This window comes from Mus caroli, chromosome 8 (assembly GCF_900094665.2).
Source record: "Mus caroli chromosome 8, CAROLI_EIJ_v1.1, whole genome shotgun sequence".
Classification (NCBI taxonomy): Eukaryota; Metazoa; Chordata; class Mammalia; order Rodentia; family Muridae; genus Mus; species Mus caroli.
This window is the reverse complement of record NC_034577.1, coordinates 45181843-45198283: the sequence shown is the minus strand read 5'-3', so window position 1 is coordinate 45198283 and position 16441 is coordinate 45181843.

Sequence of the window (16441 nt, the reverse complement as noted above, 5' to 3'; positions counted from 1 at the left end):
ATTTAAGGTTTAACATAAAACATGTTTATTGCATCTAATCTTCACAGAAACACAGCAAGTAGAATGGACAAACAGAAAATTAACTAGATAGAAATGATTATAGCAGGCTGTGACACTGTTGAGACATTTTTCTTTTTGTTGTTATATTTTTCCTACTTAAATTTTTGCATTCCGTTACAGTGAGTCAACCTGAGACCACTCAAATGAGACACCTTGTGCTCTCTCTTTAATTTGTATTTGGATAAGACTACTGTCTGCTTAATATCCCAGGTTCATCTACCTGCAGCAAAACAAAATCAAAGGATTCCAATTTAGATACTATGCCCCCCAAACAAAAGCATTTATTGCAATTTGTACAGACTGTATTTATGAAAAGAACAAAGTAGGACTATTAACAAATTCCCTCTTGCTTGTCAACTAGAAAGTTGGATCCTGAGTTATGAAGAAATGTTTCAGAAAGCAAGAGTAAAAAGAGATAGTTGACTTGGATAGAAATGATGGTTTCCCTGAATCATTTCTGGGTACAGTGTGTTAGTAGAAGGAACATACAGGATTTCTTTTTATGTTGAATATTGATCCAAGGATGACATTATGCTTTATAAATTGAAATGAAGCATCTGTTTAATGAGTATAGTAAACCATCCAAGCAAACAAATGAACAACAGCAGCAACAACAACAAAACACGTTAATAGAAATTGACGTTCTGGGATTTAGGGGGTCTGAATTTCCTTTGAATTACTTTACTGCATTTATATCACCCATATAGTTTCTCATCGTGTGATTCTGTGATTTCTTGATTCACTCTACTACAATTCATTGAGAAAGGATTTCTCTTGAAGTTGACCCCAAGCAACAGCCTAGTACTTGATACAATTAAACTCTGATGAAACAAATTATCCTATATTAGTACAATATACTAATGAAGTCATAAATCTGGCAGAAACTCTGTAGAGGTAAATACATTGTAGAGAGTACTCTACTTAAACACATACTAAATAAGTTTATGCTAAGTTCATACTGTATGACAAAACTGCTTTGGATACTAGAGTTAGTAAGCAACCAAAATGAAGAAAAACATCTTCCTTAATTTACCTCCCACTATAGGTGGATAGGAGATCCAACAATCAAAGAGAATAAGAATACTTCATAGTATGTTCGTGGGTGATAATAACCCTGACACAAAGTAACACACAGAAGAAAGATATGAGATTACACTTCGGTGGTAATTATACTTTAGAATCTTTTATTTGCATGCAAATTTATTTTATCTTCTTCCAATGTGTACATGTACTTTCCTCAAATGCTAAATGAGGTTAATGAAGGAAATGAATTATTAATGAATTCACTGCACACATAAATGTCACTCATTTTTCCATGCCCGTACCATTAGTGTGTTTGCATCCAGTGATGCGTGAGAACATGAGACTGGAACCTCAGCTATAGGACTGTTCTGTGAATGAACAATTCACATATTATTTGATCACTGGAATTAATCTCTTATTAATTTTATTTGATTACAATGAAAAACTGCTTAAATGTTAAATTCCCATATTGGTCAGCTCAATAGCATTCAATCATTTCTCTATTCATCCTAATTTATGTATTTTTAAACTAACTACTAAATTTCATATGCAAGTTATTGCAACCTTTACAAAAGAAATAAGGAAGAGATTGGGGAAGGAGGCTTTTCATATCAGGGCTACGTTTTCTTTTGTCTGCAATTTAACCAATTTCTTATTTTGAGAAAATATTTATAGTAAAACTGTCTGACTTATTTTTAATAGTTACAGCTGTATCATTCTTTCTCCTGAATTAGTATAATTCTATATATCCAAATCACCAATTTAGTTTTATAAATTAATAAGCAAACCAGATTGCCATTCAAATAGGTAAAAATAAAGTATGCAGTGTAACAATGTAAAGCTGAAATGTTCTTAGTGATACGTTAGGGAAATCGATTGAATTTTTATTTCATTTAAAAATAATTCTCAATATCAATTCCAAAGTTTAGCATAGAATTGGAAAGTAGAGCACTTCATCTATAACCTGAACAATTACTTTTCTCAGACTAATGGATCCCTTTGTCCACTGTGACAGGCGTAGTGTTCTGTCTGTTCCAAGATTCCAGAAATTTAACTCATCAATACCATAGTCAGTCAACTCTTCATTTTCTATTCTTTTCTAGGCAGTAATGACCAGAACTTTGGACATTTTTTTTATTATTCAATTTAGTGTTCCACTTACTGACATAGAAACTCTGCTGATAACAGAACAGCATACTAAAATAAATATTGCACAGAATAACTAAACAAGCATCCCAAAATAGAGTACCATGTTACAGTCTCAAATACAGCACGATTTTAGAAAAAGTGGGAGCTTCTATTCTAAACTGCTCAAAGAGAAATTTATGTTTTAAATGTTAAGATATTAGTGTTTATTAACATGGAGTAGTAGGTCCATCATAAAATGAAATTTTATGGTTTTCAATGCACAGAAAATCTTGACATTGCAGACCATTTCATCTTAACAATATTTTATAGTGCATAGTGTCTTGACAAGGAAAAAGCAGTAGTGTTAAGAAGGGCAGTGCAATCATTCTGCAAATCCTGGGCAGCTTACATTCTGTTAACAATAACTTGAAGCTATTTCAGATTTTTCATTTACTGATAGTTTTCAGGAGTGGACAATGAATATCAGTCAGACCAATGGAATCTTCCAGATCAATCTGCAGAAGAATTGTAGGCATGTAATGTGTTTCTGCAGTACAACCAACTCAAGGTATATTCTCAAATGCCACCCAATTCTGGGTGAATGCTACATCCCAAGAAGTTTATGATAGTCGCCAAACTCAACTTTCTCAACAGAACAATCTAGTGACAGCAATTTATGAAATATAAATCTCTAAACCACCCGTTCAAAATCCATTGTGAAGGACTTGGTCTCAAAGATTTGAGGAGCTTCAATTCCTATGACATGCAGAGAATGGTTCTTTAAAATGTATCAAATATGTCTTTTTCTGAAATCTTAATAACCAAAGGTCAACTGAGTTTTGTATTTCAAATGTATATAGACAAACAGATATTGAGAAACATAGATAGGGATACAGGGAAATAGTTGCAGATCTGAAAATAGTTGTAAAACTGTCAATATCCTAATGAAATCTGTGTGCAGCTGGTGTATTGTAGTCAGAGAAGGTCATAATTATGTGCAATGGTTGAGGAAGACTGACAGGTAAACATTGGTAAATTTCTGTATTTTACTCTCAAAGATGAGTGCATTTAAACCTCTCATGAGAATCAAGGTTACAGATAATCAGAAGCAAAAGTCTATATGAAGTGACAAAATGATTTATACTGTCTCAGAATGCTATGTTTTATTTTATCGAACATATTTTTTCACTTAAAATCGTGTCTTTTTTTAATTTTAACAAAACTACAACTATAGCTTCTTTAGTGGCTTTCCTTAAGCAATAACCTCACTAAATAGTCCTGTTCATTCTTCCATCACTGCTGGAGAGGTGAGATTAAAAGAATGAGTCCCCAGAGTCCCCAGGATGGTATAGACATTACAGTGTATCAATGTTTTCACTGAGGAAGCAAAAGTAGTGTCATCCTGTCCTTAGTGTGTAACTATATACCTAGCTTTATATTTATTAATGATGTTTCATTTCTTTGCAATTTTTAAATCTAAGAACTTTCTTATAGGCAAAATTTCTTCAATCCAATTTATGGAAGTAGTAAAAAATATTTATCTTCAAATAGAGATTAGGAATATTTTAACAGCCAATTTTAATTGAAATTCTGTAATGATCCTTATAATTACTTACTCATTGTTTTCAGTTAAGAATCAATATTTTCTGTATAAATGTAAGCAAGGCATATCTTAGATTTGTGTGTAATTTAAGCTGCAAATTGACAACATCTGGTATTTTAATGCAACACTATATGGCATTGATTGTGAGATCAAGGTTACAGAATTTGACACAGGTTCTTTATGCATAAAAAAGTAGCAATAATTAATTCATAGCTGCAACTGACTACATTTTGATGCCCTTTGAACTTTGAAGTGGAAATATCTCTATTGCTCTCTTAATTGATCCACAGAACAAAACAAATGAACAATAGACATTGGATGAACAGAAAACCAAAGATGCATACCTTGTTCTTAGCACTAATTTTCATTAAATACAGTTTTTTAAAAATTCAATTAAACATTTGAGATAAAATGTATCATTTCAATGCAAACCAATGATGACTATCCTTAAATGAAGCTATTAGTTCATTGGAGGAAATTGAAACACAGTGTAAGTATTATAGAAAGAGTTTCTTATAATTTTAAATATTTATACATCAGGTTTTCATGAATAAAGGTAGAAGTTTACATGAAATGATTATATTTAAGTTTGTTTAAATATTTATTAAAAGTACCTAATTAAAACAAAATGTTAACAGCTAAATCAATAGAAATGGTAATACAATGATGAAATTTGCTTTCTCATTAATGTTGTCAGTTGACCAGAAACTATTCAATGAGCACATTTTGGTTTGGTATATTAAATATAATTAAACTTTCATTACGACAGGATAAAACATACACTTAACATAAACTTATATTTGTCTTTTTTAAGACTGCGTATAAAGGGAAAGATAAAACCTGTAAGAAAATCAAAGTAATAAATATACAAATATCAAGTTGGGTTTCCTCAGTTAAAATTCAATATTTACTTTAAGAAAATATAGTCATCATGTATTACTCTCATTAGAATATGTGAAATATATATAAAATTTATCCTAACAGCTTTACTTTAATTAAAATTATCCATAATTTAGCAAATGTCATAATAAATAGAATATTATGTTATTGAATTGTTTTAACATTAATTTTATGAATATGCTAAAACCACAAAATTATTTAATTCTTCAAATTGTAAAAGAAAAAGCATAAATTGTATTACCAGCATCTATAATTCATGAAATGCCTTCAATAAGTCTGTTTGACATATTTTCTACTCAGTTTGAAAATGGGTTAATAGTATTTGCTTCTTATCAAATAAATTATTCTCAAACTCATGGGATGATTTTTTAAAGAGATAAGTCTGTAGAAAAAAAGACTGGTGTTATCGATGGTTCTAAACTATTATTGTAAAACCAAACTGTGAATCTGCACTTACTTGATCTGAATTTCAAAATTAATCTCAAAAGTAAAAACTTTTATGCAGAATTTTCTTCTGGGTTAAAATGTCACCATCTAGGCCTAATATTTAGTGTTTTTGGAAAGGATCTATAACTGAATAAATTTCAGTACAAGATCTTTTAAAAGAGTCCCTAGATATTTTAAATAATATTAAATGCTCTGAACCCTCATGTTTGAATTTGGCCTACCATAAAGATGAGTGGTGTCACAGAAGGTGACATTAGCACTGGAAATGGATAGGTCATCTCCCAGGTGACTTGCCTTTTATCTCCTTCTTCCTATTTTACCCACGTTGTTCAGAAAGAATAGCCATATTTTTCCAAAAAGGTATTCATTTAAATATAAATCAGAAGCTAGAAATCAATATTGGATCTTTGTTGGGATATAGGTAATATTCCAAGAAGCAAGAAGGAAACGAGTTTATGTCAAAGATTTGCAATTATGCTATCAATCATTTAATCCTACCCTAAACCCATTAAATTTAATCATTAGCTATTTTCCATGAGTAAAATGATTACTTAATCCATACTGAGGTGGACATGATAAAGTTATTTTTCACTGAGCACTTACCTGACACAAAATAACAATTTCAATATTAATTCTGTAGTCATGTGTCAATATCCAGCCCATGAACATCGTAAGTTTATAATCCTTCCACCTAAGCGCAAAGAGTGGCTATCATTTCACATGAGTGCTACCACTTCTGACTTGTCCCTAGAGATTCGTAGTATAAAATATGAAATTAATATTTTCTAAGGTTAGAGTTTCTGCAATAAATACCTAAGAATGTATTAGCATAATCATAATAGACAAAATGTTTAATAATTCATTGTATAATATATATGTTTTATATATTTGTCTATTGTATAATTTTTAAATGCATGTCTACTATGTACAATTATGATTCTTTTAAAGGTTTTCAAACTTTATTTCTTTTAATGCTTTCTATCATTATCTGTAATAATGATAAATGCCAACATTACTTTATTTAGAATCTGTTACAAAATTATTATTCACTTCTTCCATATTTACTTTTCCTCCTGATTCACAAATAATGAAATTGCTTAATCCCAGCACTTGGGAGGCAAAGTCAGGTAAATTTCTGAGTTCAAGGCCAGCCTAGTATACAGAGTGGGTTCCAGGACAGGGACAGCCAGGGCTATACAGAGAAACCCTGCTTCAACGCCCCACCCCGAAAAAAAGAATAAAAGTGCATATTGGGCCAAAGAGAAAAGTTGTACAGAGGCATAGGCTCAGTTTTAAAATATGACATATTTAAAATATGTGTACATTCTAATGTATATAAAGATGAATGGCAAGAGAGTATACATTTATGTGAAGAATATGTATTATGATTATATATATATATACATTTATACATTTATATGAAGTAAGCAAGGGTGATTGGGTTCATGTAAAATGTGACTATTATTTATGCATTTGTTATAAAGAATTATGTTATTTTTCTGTAAAATATTAACAAGAGCATCAAGCATATGAAATCACACTGTCAGGATTATTCATTTTATTCAGAGGTAGGGAGTTGTACAATGTTATTTAGCTATATATTTTTTACATGTCTCTGTGCCATAGAACAAGATATGTATTTAGAAGTTAAACATGCTTTATTTATCAGCTCAAATTTCATCTAGTGGCACACCTGAGGGAGCAATCTCATTGTGAGTAATCATAAACAACAACAACAACAACAACAACAACAAAAAAAAAACCCTACCCAGATTATACATATGCTTACTGTTCATATGCTGAGTTAGAGCTGAGAGAATTTCTTGCATCCTGCCAAATGTATACTTAAATATGATTACACAAAGTCAAACAATGTTAAACTTAGCTTTTCATGCAAGTAGAATGTCTTTTCCAATGTAGATTATTTTCCCTTGTAGAGTCATAATTAAATAATCTGTTTCAATTATACCTCTCATTAAATGTTTTTAAACTTTTGTAGACCTAGTATTAATTAAGGAAGAAAATAAAAAGTTGTTTGATTCAAGTAATGCTAGAATGTTTGAATGGAAAGAGAAGCTAAATTTATGTTTCTAAACCTTGAACTTATGTAGTAAAACTATTAAATTATGCCTCAAGGGACCAAACTATGCACAAAAACATGGTAGTCATTGGTCAAGTTAATAGCCAAGTAAACAAAATTGTCCTGACTTACTATGTGAGTGTTCCCTTTTACTTGTTAAAACAATGCATATTAAATTAAAATTAAATAGCATATGTACTCATTTTAAGGATATAAGGATAAGATAAATAACATTTTTAAAATAATTTTACTCTGGTGAGTACCTATAATTAAATTCACTGCTCACACAAGAATACAGAAGGGTCATGCATTGAGAAAGGAATCACTTGATATAAAGAAAGAGCCTAGACAATTACTAGAAAATTAGTAAAAATTCTTTATAAAAATAAAGTTTTCACACAATAAATGTGGAAAAATAAAATATTAAGCTAATAAGAATGAAAAAAAAAAAAAGGAGCACAAACCGTATCTTTAAAAGTGGTGCTCCACCAGGGTAAGCAATGTCTCGTTCTATTATTTAAGCACAGTGTTGCTCAGGATGGCCCTTGAACCTATCATAACAACACATGTAGAATGTGAGAGGCAGATGATGATTTCTTCTTTCATTTATGTTGATTACAATGCCTAATTCACGTAATCATCACACTGCATCTACATTTAGTTGCTCCTTAACAACAAAGGCAAAACGCTACAATGTTTATAAGGGTACATACTAAGAAATCAGTTAATATCTAACATTGTGATCATGGCCATCCATGACCGTTAAGTACTGATAAACCAGTAGGCAGATTTCTAAGTTGTGGATGTACCTGGAGCAATTTACCCTTGTCAACACCTTTCTAGACACAGCATCTCGCTTAAGTTTCTTTACTGTCCCCTCATTGATAATTTTGTTAAGTTGATGAAAAATTCTTCTCTGTATTTATAAATCATTAGAAAGCTAATCTTAAAATTTAAATCAAATCTTGTATTGTCTTAGTCATTGTTTTGTTTTTGTTTTTGTTTTATGAGATATTTTCTTTATCTACATTTCAAATGTTATCCCCTTTCCTTGTTTCCCCTCTGAAAACACACTATTTCCTTGTCTCTTCCACCCACTCACCAACCCACCCACTCCTACTTCCTGGCCCTGGCATTCCCCTACACTAGGGCATCAAGCCTTCACGGGACCAAGGGCCTTGCATCCCACTGATGACCCACAAGGCCATTCTCTGCTGCATATGCAACTGGAGTCATGGATCCCTCCACATGTACACACTTTGGTTGATGGTTTTGCTATGAAGAGACAAGACACCATGACCAAGGCAACTTTTATGAAAGAAAGTGTTTAGTTTGGCATTCACTTAATATTTCAGAGATTTTATCCATTATCGCCAAGGCTCAGAACATGGTGGCACACAGGCAGGTGCTGGTGCAGTAGCTAATAACTATATCCTAGTCTTTAGGACAATAGAAAGAGCTTGAGACTGACCTGGGCTTTTAAAACCTCAAAGCTCAGACCTTGTTCCTCCAACAAGGTGATACCTACTCAAACAAAGTCACATCTCCTAGTGACCTGAATCTATGGAAGAGTGATACTCCCTAGTGACTTAGAATTCAAATATATCAACCTATATGGGCTGTTCTTATTCAAAACACCACTTCACTCAATGACCCCATAGGCTACAGCCATTTCATAGTGTGTAGAAGGATTTTAATCCAGCACCATTTTTGTTCTGTTTCAATCCTTCCAGGTCTGTGTGATCCAGCTAGAATATAGACATACCTATAGTACACACCTTTAATTTCTTTGTCAGGACACTTTTAGTAGAAAACTTTAATCCTAAACAATGACATCTACTTGAGGGACAGACAAAGTAAAAAAAATCAGAAAATGTTTTGACTAAATAAGTGAGAGATATAGGACAAGGCCAACTTTCAGGTGTAAAGATATTTAAAAGCAGGGCAGGAAGAGAGAGTACAGGTAGTTCATTAGTTAGTTGGAAGTTGAGTCAGTACGGAGTGGGTGCAGTTAGTGCAGTGTATGGAAGGTGAGCTCATTCCTGAGTTCATACAATCCAGTGCAGATCAGCAGAGACTGTTGAAGCCAGATAATAAGAAGGAGCCCGAAGATTAGAATACATTGCCAGAGTTAGTTTGAAGCCAATCAGGGCAACTCAGTAAAAAGCTGAGAGAAGCCAGATTGAATGAGTTCACTTGGAGAGGCATTTGAGGCAGAAGAGCTGAGTTGTGGCTTCTAGCTGGAGTTCAGAAAGAATTAGAAAGGGTGAACTTTTTCATCAGTAAGCCTCCAAGGTGACAATTACACCAGGTAAATAACAGATATTCTTACAATAGTGCAAAAATAAATTCTCTTAAACTTAAAAAGTCCCCCTTATCTATCACAGTCTCAATAGTGTTTAAGCGTTTATATAGTTTAAAGTCCCAAATTTCTTCTGAGACTCAAGGTAATCCCATAACTATAACCCTCTGCAAAATCAAAATCAAGAAACAGATCACATACTTATACCATGCAGTGGCTCAGAACATACATTACTATTCCAAAAGGGAAGAATGAAAGATATAAAGAAAAACTACTGGACAAAAGCAAATCTGAAAAGCAGCAGGGGAAATTTTAAATTCTTCATCTCCATGTCTGATGTCAAAAGAGTCTTCAGTACTCCAACTGCTTCCAGCTTGGTTGACTACAACATACCTCTCTTTTCATGGTTTGATTTTATATTCTGTTAGCAGCTCTCCTGGGCTGGTATCCTATGACTCTGGTATCTGCAACAACTTAGGAGACTCCAATAAATTCTGGCTTTACCATCACAGATTCATGCAAAAGCCTCCATGGGCTTCAATGTTGTGATAGCCCTAATACTTGCACGGCTGTAATGGCTTGTTTTATCGGTATCTTTCTTGTATACATGACTCTAAAGCTATAACCACATGGCCAGGTTTTGCTGGGTGCTAGAGTTATTACAAAACAAGCTCACTCAAATATAGCTGCATAGACTTTCTGTGTTGATGGTTTTCCTCATTACTTAATCTTTTTCTTAAGTTGGAATGTAAGCTGTCTGGGGTCTTGCCTTAAGATCACCACTCCCTTTACTAATTTAGCATCATGCTTTTCTTAACCTTTTTATTGTCTTGAGCATAGGACTTGGCTGCAACACCACTTTGCCACTTTGGTTTTCTTTTTTCCCTCACTATATATTTTGTATTTAATGTTTCCAACTTCTGCCTTTTCATTTTAAATCTACATATGAGTGATTATTAATAACAAAATAAAATACTTGGTTGTCTTAAAATCTTCTCAGTCAAAACCATTAATCCAAAATTATTAATTTATGCTTAGGCAGAACATTACGACAAGAGCAAAAGCAGCTGCCATAATATCACAAGAATGGCCTCTGGGCTACTTATTAATATTTATCCCTCTGAAACTTAAGTTGCTAATCCCACAGTTCAAATTGTCCTTAGTACCATCCTTCCTCCATGTTACTACTATGGTGACCATTAAGCCTCTCCTTAAAGATACAAATTCTTTTCTTTTCTTTTTTTTCCTTGTTTTTATTGAATATTTTCCTTATTTACATTTCAAATGTTATCCCCTTTTCTGGTCCCCCTGACTCCATGGAAAACACCTAACCCATCCTCTCTCCTCCTACTTCTATGAGGGTGTACCCCACCCATCTACCCACTCCTGCCTCCCCACTCTTACATTCCCCTACATCGGGGCATTGAGCCTTCACAGGACCAATGGCCTCTCCTCCAGTTGAAACTTGACAAGGCCATCCTCTGCTTCATTTGCAGCTGGAGCCATGGGTCTCTCAACTTGGAATCTTTGGTTAGTGGTTTAGTCCCAGGGAGCTCTTGGGTACTGGTTGGTTGCAAACTTATGGGGTTGCAAACCCCTTCAACTCCTTCAGTCATTTCTCTAACTCTTCCATTGGGGACCACATGCTCAGTCCAACAGTGCTGATGCAATGGTGCTGTAAGCATCAGAAGCTTCCACATACCTTCAATAAACAGTATGGTCAGGCCCATAAGAGTAATTATCTGTTTCCTGATAGCAACTTTGGATGTAGTCACTATTCTATTGCTGTGAAGAGATGCGTCTCATAAAAATAGAGTCTTTAATTGTAGACTTGATAATAATCTTAGAGAGTTAGTCCATTATCATCAAGACAGGGAACTGTAGCTGCCTGGAGGCAGGTGCAGGAGCTATAGTTGAGGGATACATCCTGATCCACAGGTATGCTGGGAACTAAAAAAGGGGGGCCCTGGGGAAGAGGGAGAGGGGAAGACTCACACCCTGCCAGAGTTCCACCTATGCTCTTGTCAGTCAGGAATGGGAGGGATGCTATATACCTTCCACTCATCCCTGAGTGGGCATCTAAGCCTCTGACCCACTCTTCAGGGGGTGGCAAGGGGAAGGCCTACGTGGGAGCCCCAGAGCTACTTTCCTAAAGGCCCAGGGAGTCCCTGAGCTACTTTGCTAAAGCCACTGAGGGTGACAAGAGAGAGGGATGAGGGAAGAGATTCCCAACACTGAGGAGAGTGAGCACAGCCTTGATGAACAGACTCTCTATGGTTTTAGAGCTTTATTATAGAAAGGCAGGGAGAAAGAAAGAAGGTAGAAAGAGAGAGGGGGAGAGAGGGAGGGAGGGAGGGAGGGAGGAAGAGAGAGAGAGAGAGAGAGAGAGAGAGAGAGAGAGAGAGAGAGAGAGAGAGAGGAAAGGCTAGAGAGAAAGAGGGAGGAGAAGAGAGGAGAGAAGAAGAAGGAAGTAGACAAGAGATCAAGCAGGGGCTGAACAGCCCTTTTTATGGTCTTTCCTGTTGCTAGGTAACTGGGGAGGAGTTTAACCTGATGGTCAGAAGCTTGGGCTATTGCCTTCATGACTTCTAGGCATGCTTCTCTTGTGGGGGCTGTGGAGGGTGGTAACTTAGGCAGAAACCAGAGTTCCAGGAGCATGAGGGAACTCCTACCATGTTATGTAGGTGAATTATCACAATTTCTGGGGTTCAGGGCTCAGCTCAACTGGAGACCAGCCTGTCTGTGCATAGCCCAGTTCTCCACACAGGTAGACACAGAGCCTGAGCCAGGCATGAGCTTTGGGGTCTTCAAATCCCAGCCCCAGTGGCCCAACTACTCTAACAAGGGCACACCTGTTGCAACAAGGCCTCAAATTCTAAACCTTTTAATCCTTTCAAGGAATGCCACTCTCTGCTAAGTAGTCACATATATAAGCATATGTGCCCATTATTATGCAAAGTAATAACATAAATTACATGTTTATATAGTAGCTCCTAAAAGCTCAATGTTAACACACAGAAAGTAAATATACATGCATACAGTATGTACTGATATATATTGATAAATATGTGTCAAATTCATATACATAGATATCTCTTACTGAAATTTATCAAATATTGTATCAATAATATTTATTTAGTGGTTTTAATGAAAATGGCCTCCATAGGCTAATATAGTTGAAATCTTGGTCTCAAATTTGGTTCATGAAACTCTTAACAGTTTTAGGAAGTGTGACCTTTCTGAAGAGGTTTGTCACCAGGGCTGCTCTTGAGTTTGGCAAAGCCATAGATAGCCTTTACCAATAATTCATTGTCTGCTTTGTGTTTGTGGATGGAGATGCATACTCTCAGCTTCTGCTACATCGTTCGTGTCTCTGTCCCCACCTTAATGCTTGTGTGCTCACCCTCTGAGATATCTGCTATCAAAATTCTCATAAGTTACCATGGTCATGCAAAATGTAATTAAAATAATTAGAAATATTTAAATTTATTAAAGTCCTCCTTGATGTCCTCTACCATCATCATGAGATATGCTTTTAAATCCGGGTCTAGCTTTTCAGTGTGTGTTGGGGTGTCCAGATTCAATGCAATCCCCATCAAAATTCCAACTCAATTCTTCAACGAATTAGAAAGGGTAATTTGCAAATTCATCTGGAATAACAAAAAACCTAGGATAGCAAAAACTCTTCTCAATAATATATGATATATTCTCATGGAATCACCATGCCTGACCTAAAGCTGTACTACAGAGCAATTGTGATAAAAACTGCATGGTACTAGTATAGCAACAGACAAGTATACCAATGGCACAGAATTGAAGACCCAGAAATGAACCCACACACCTATGGTCATTTGATCTTTGACAAGGGAGCTAAAAATATCCAGTGTAAAATAGACAGAATTTTCAACAAATGGTGCTGGCACAACTGGCAGTTATCATCTAGAAGAATGGGAAGTGATCCATTCTTATTTCCTTGTACTAAGGTCAAATCTAAGTGGATCAAGGAACTCCATATAAAACCAGAGACAGTGAAACTTATAGAAGAGAAAGTAGGAAAAAGCCTCAAAGATATGTGCACAGAGGAAAAATTCCTGAATAGAAAAGCAATGGCTTGTGCTGTAAGACTGGACCTCATAAAATTGCAAAGCTTCTGTAAAGCAAAAGACAGCATCAAAAAAATCACCAACAGATTGGGAAAGGATCTTTACCAATCCTGTATCAGATAGAAGACCAATATCCAATATATATAAAGAACGCAAGAAGGTGGACTCCAGAAAACCAAATAACCATATTAAAAAAATGGGACTCAGAGCTAAACAAAGAATTTTCACCTAAAGGAGACCAAATGGCTGAGAATCGCCTGAAAAAATGTTCAGCATCCTTAATCATCAGGGAAATGCAAATCAAAACAACCCTGAGATTCCACCTCACACGAGTCAGAATGGTTAAGATCAAAAATTCAGGTGATAGCAGATGCTGGCAAGGATGTGGAGAAAGAGGAACACTCCTCCATTGTTGGTGGGATTGCAAGCTTGTACAACCACTCTGGAAATCAGTCTGACAGTTCCTCAGAAAATTGGACATAGTACTACTGGAGGATCACGCAATACCTCTTCTGGGCATATATCCAGAAGATGTTCCAACTGTTAAGAAGGACATGCTCTACTATGTTCATAACAGCCTTAGTTATAATAGCCAGAAGCTGGAAAGAACCCAGATGTCTTGAGTCATTTGTAAGATAAATATGATGTACTTTTAACTACTAATGGATCACTCTACACTCTCCATTAAAAATGTACAACTAAAAATAATTTTTGTTATTCTATTTTTTTCAATATCTACGATTTGGTTTATTCTTACTTCCTGCATTGTAATTGCTTGTAATCTACAGTCACTATGCAGGCTACCTTGTTGAAACAGATGTAATTAACCTTTGCAATCCAAACTTATTATGTTCTAAAACTTTATCCATGAGCAAAAGAGAGATTAAATTTTTCTATAGAAGCTAATTACATCCTATTGTTTATGCTTATTGTAACAATTACTGATTTATGAACACATTCACACACGTTTCAGTGACAGCTGTATCATAAAGTACATCAAAGCTCACTTGACAATAATAAGCTGGTTAATATATCAATAGGCACACTATGTTGAATTTTTTTAATAATATTTGTCATAGTTTTAAAATCATGCTAGCAAATTCTGATAAACATAAAAATATGTCTGGCTCAGTCCTGTAATACTTGCTAGAGTGGCAGCTGAGCCAGAAGGATGACAGGTTCATAGCCTGTTCTTCTACATCATAGTTCAAGCCACCATGAGCAACTTATGAAGATCTGTTTACCAGATAAAAAGTAATTGACAAGGGCAGTGTTATGGCTTAGTTCTACACTGTTTCTTTATTATGTTCCAAGTCCTGGGTGCAATACTAATTTTAGCAAAACAAGAAAATTTACATACAAGACACAAACACACACACACTCCCTACACACAATCACAAACAAGTAAGCAAACAAACAAACAAACAAACAGAAATTGCAAGAAGATTATCAGAGATATGAAGACTACTAGATTGATCTCAGTTAATTGATCTCAGGGTTCCAGGCTAGTTTAGACTGCTTCTATTCCTATGAGGTCACCAATTCCTCAGCTTTTTCCAGCATTTCCTTAATTCAACCACAGGGGTCACTGACTTCAGTCCAATAGTATCTGTGTAAGTATCTGTGTCTGTCTCAGTCAGCTGCTTATTGGGCCTCTCTGAGGACTTCCATGGTAGGCTCCTGTCTAAGCACACCATAGCATCAGTAGTAGTGTCAAGGCTTTGAACAGTCCTTTGAGATGGATACCAATTTGTGCTAGTCACTGAACCACCTTTTCCTCAGTCTCTCTTTATTTTTGCCCCTGCAGTTCTTTGAGACAGGAACAATTCTGAGTCAGAGTTTTTGACTGTAGAATGGCAGCCCAATTCCTCCACTTAATGCCCTGTCTCTTCTGGAGATGGACTCTACAAGTTCCCTCTCCTCACTGTAGGGCATTTCATCTAAGGTCCATTCCCTTTGAAACCTGAGAGTCTCTCACCTCCAAGGTCTATGGTATTTTCTAGAAGGTATCCCCACCTTCTAGCCACCCCTGTCCCCCAGGTTACATATTTCCTTTCATTGTGCTAGCCCTCAGGGCTTCTCTCCTGTTTCCCCTCTCTGCATACCTGATCTTGCCCCCCCCCTCCTCCATTTCCCCTCTTTAAGCCAAGGCCCTCTGTGCTCTACCTCCTATGATTACTTCTCCTTCCCAAGTGGGATTGAAGTATCCTCAATTGAGCCCTTGGCTTTGTAACCTTCTTGAGTTCTGTTGACCTTATAATATGCACTTACTACTTTTGGGGGGCTAATATCCACTTATTTGTGAGTATATACCACGCATGTCATTTTGGGTCTGAGTTACTTCACTGAAAATGATATTTTCTAGTCCCATCAATTAATCTCCAAAACTCATGATGCCCTCCTTCTTAATATCTGAATCATATTCCATTGTGTAAATGAACCACATTTTCTGCATTCATTCTTTGATTGAGAGACATCTGGGTTGTTTCTAGCTTCTAGCTATCACAGATAAGGCTGCTATAAGCATAATGGAGCATGTGCCCCTATGTTAAGGTATGTGACAGAGTTTTCCCTGTCCAAGCACACTAAAATATTCATGCAGCAGGAGGCATTTGATTGGACAGGAAAAAGGGAGGCAGTTCTAAGAGTTGCAGAGACAGAGAGCCTCTCAGGAGAGAGGAGAGGAAACCAAGATAAAAACCGACAGACATTGCTGGATCCTCCGGTAGTACTATGTCCAGTTTTCTGAGGAACCGCCAGACTGATTTCCAGAGTGGTTGTACAAGCTTGCAATC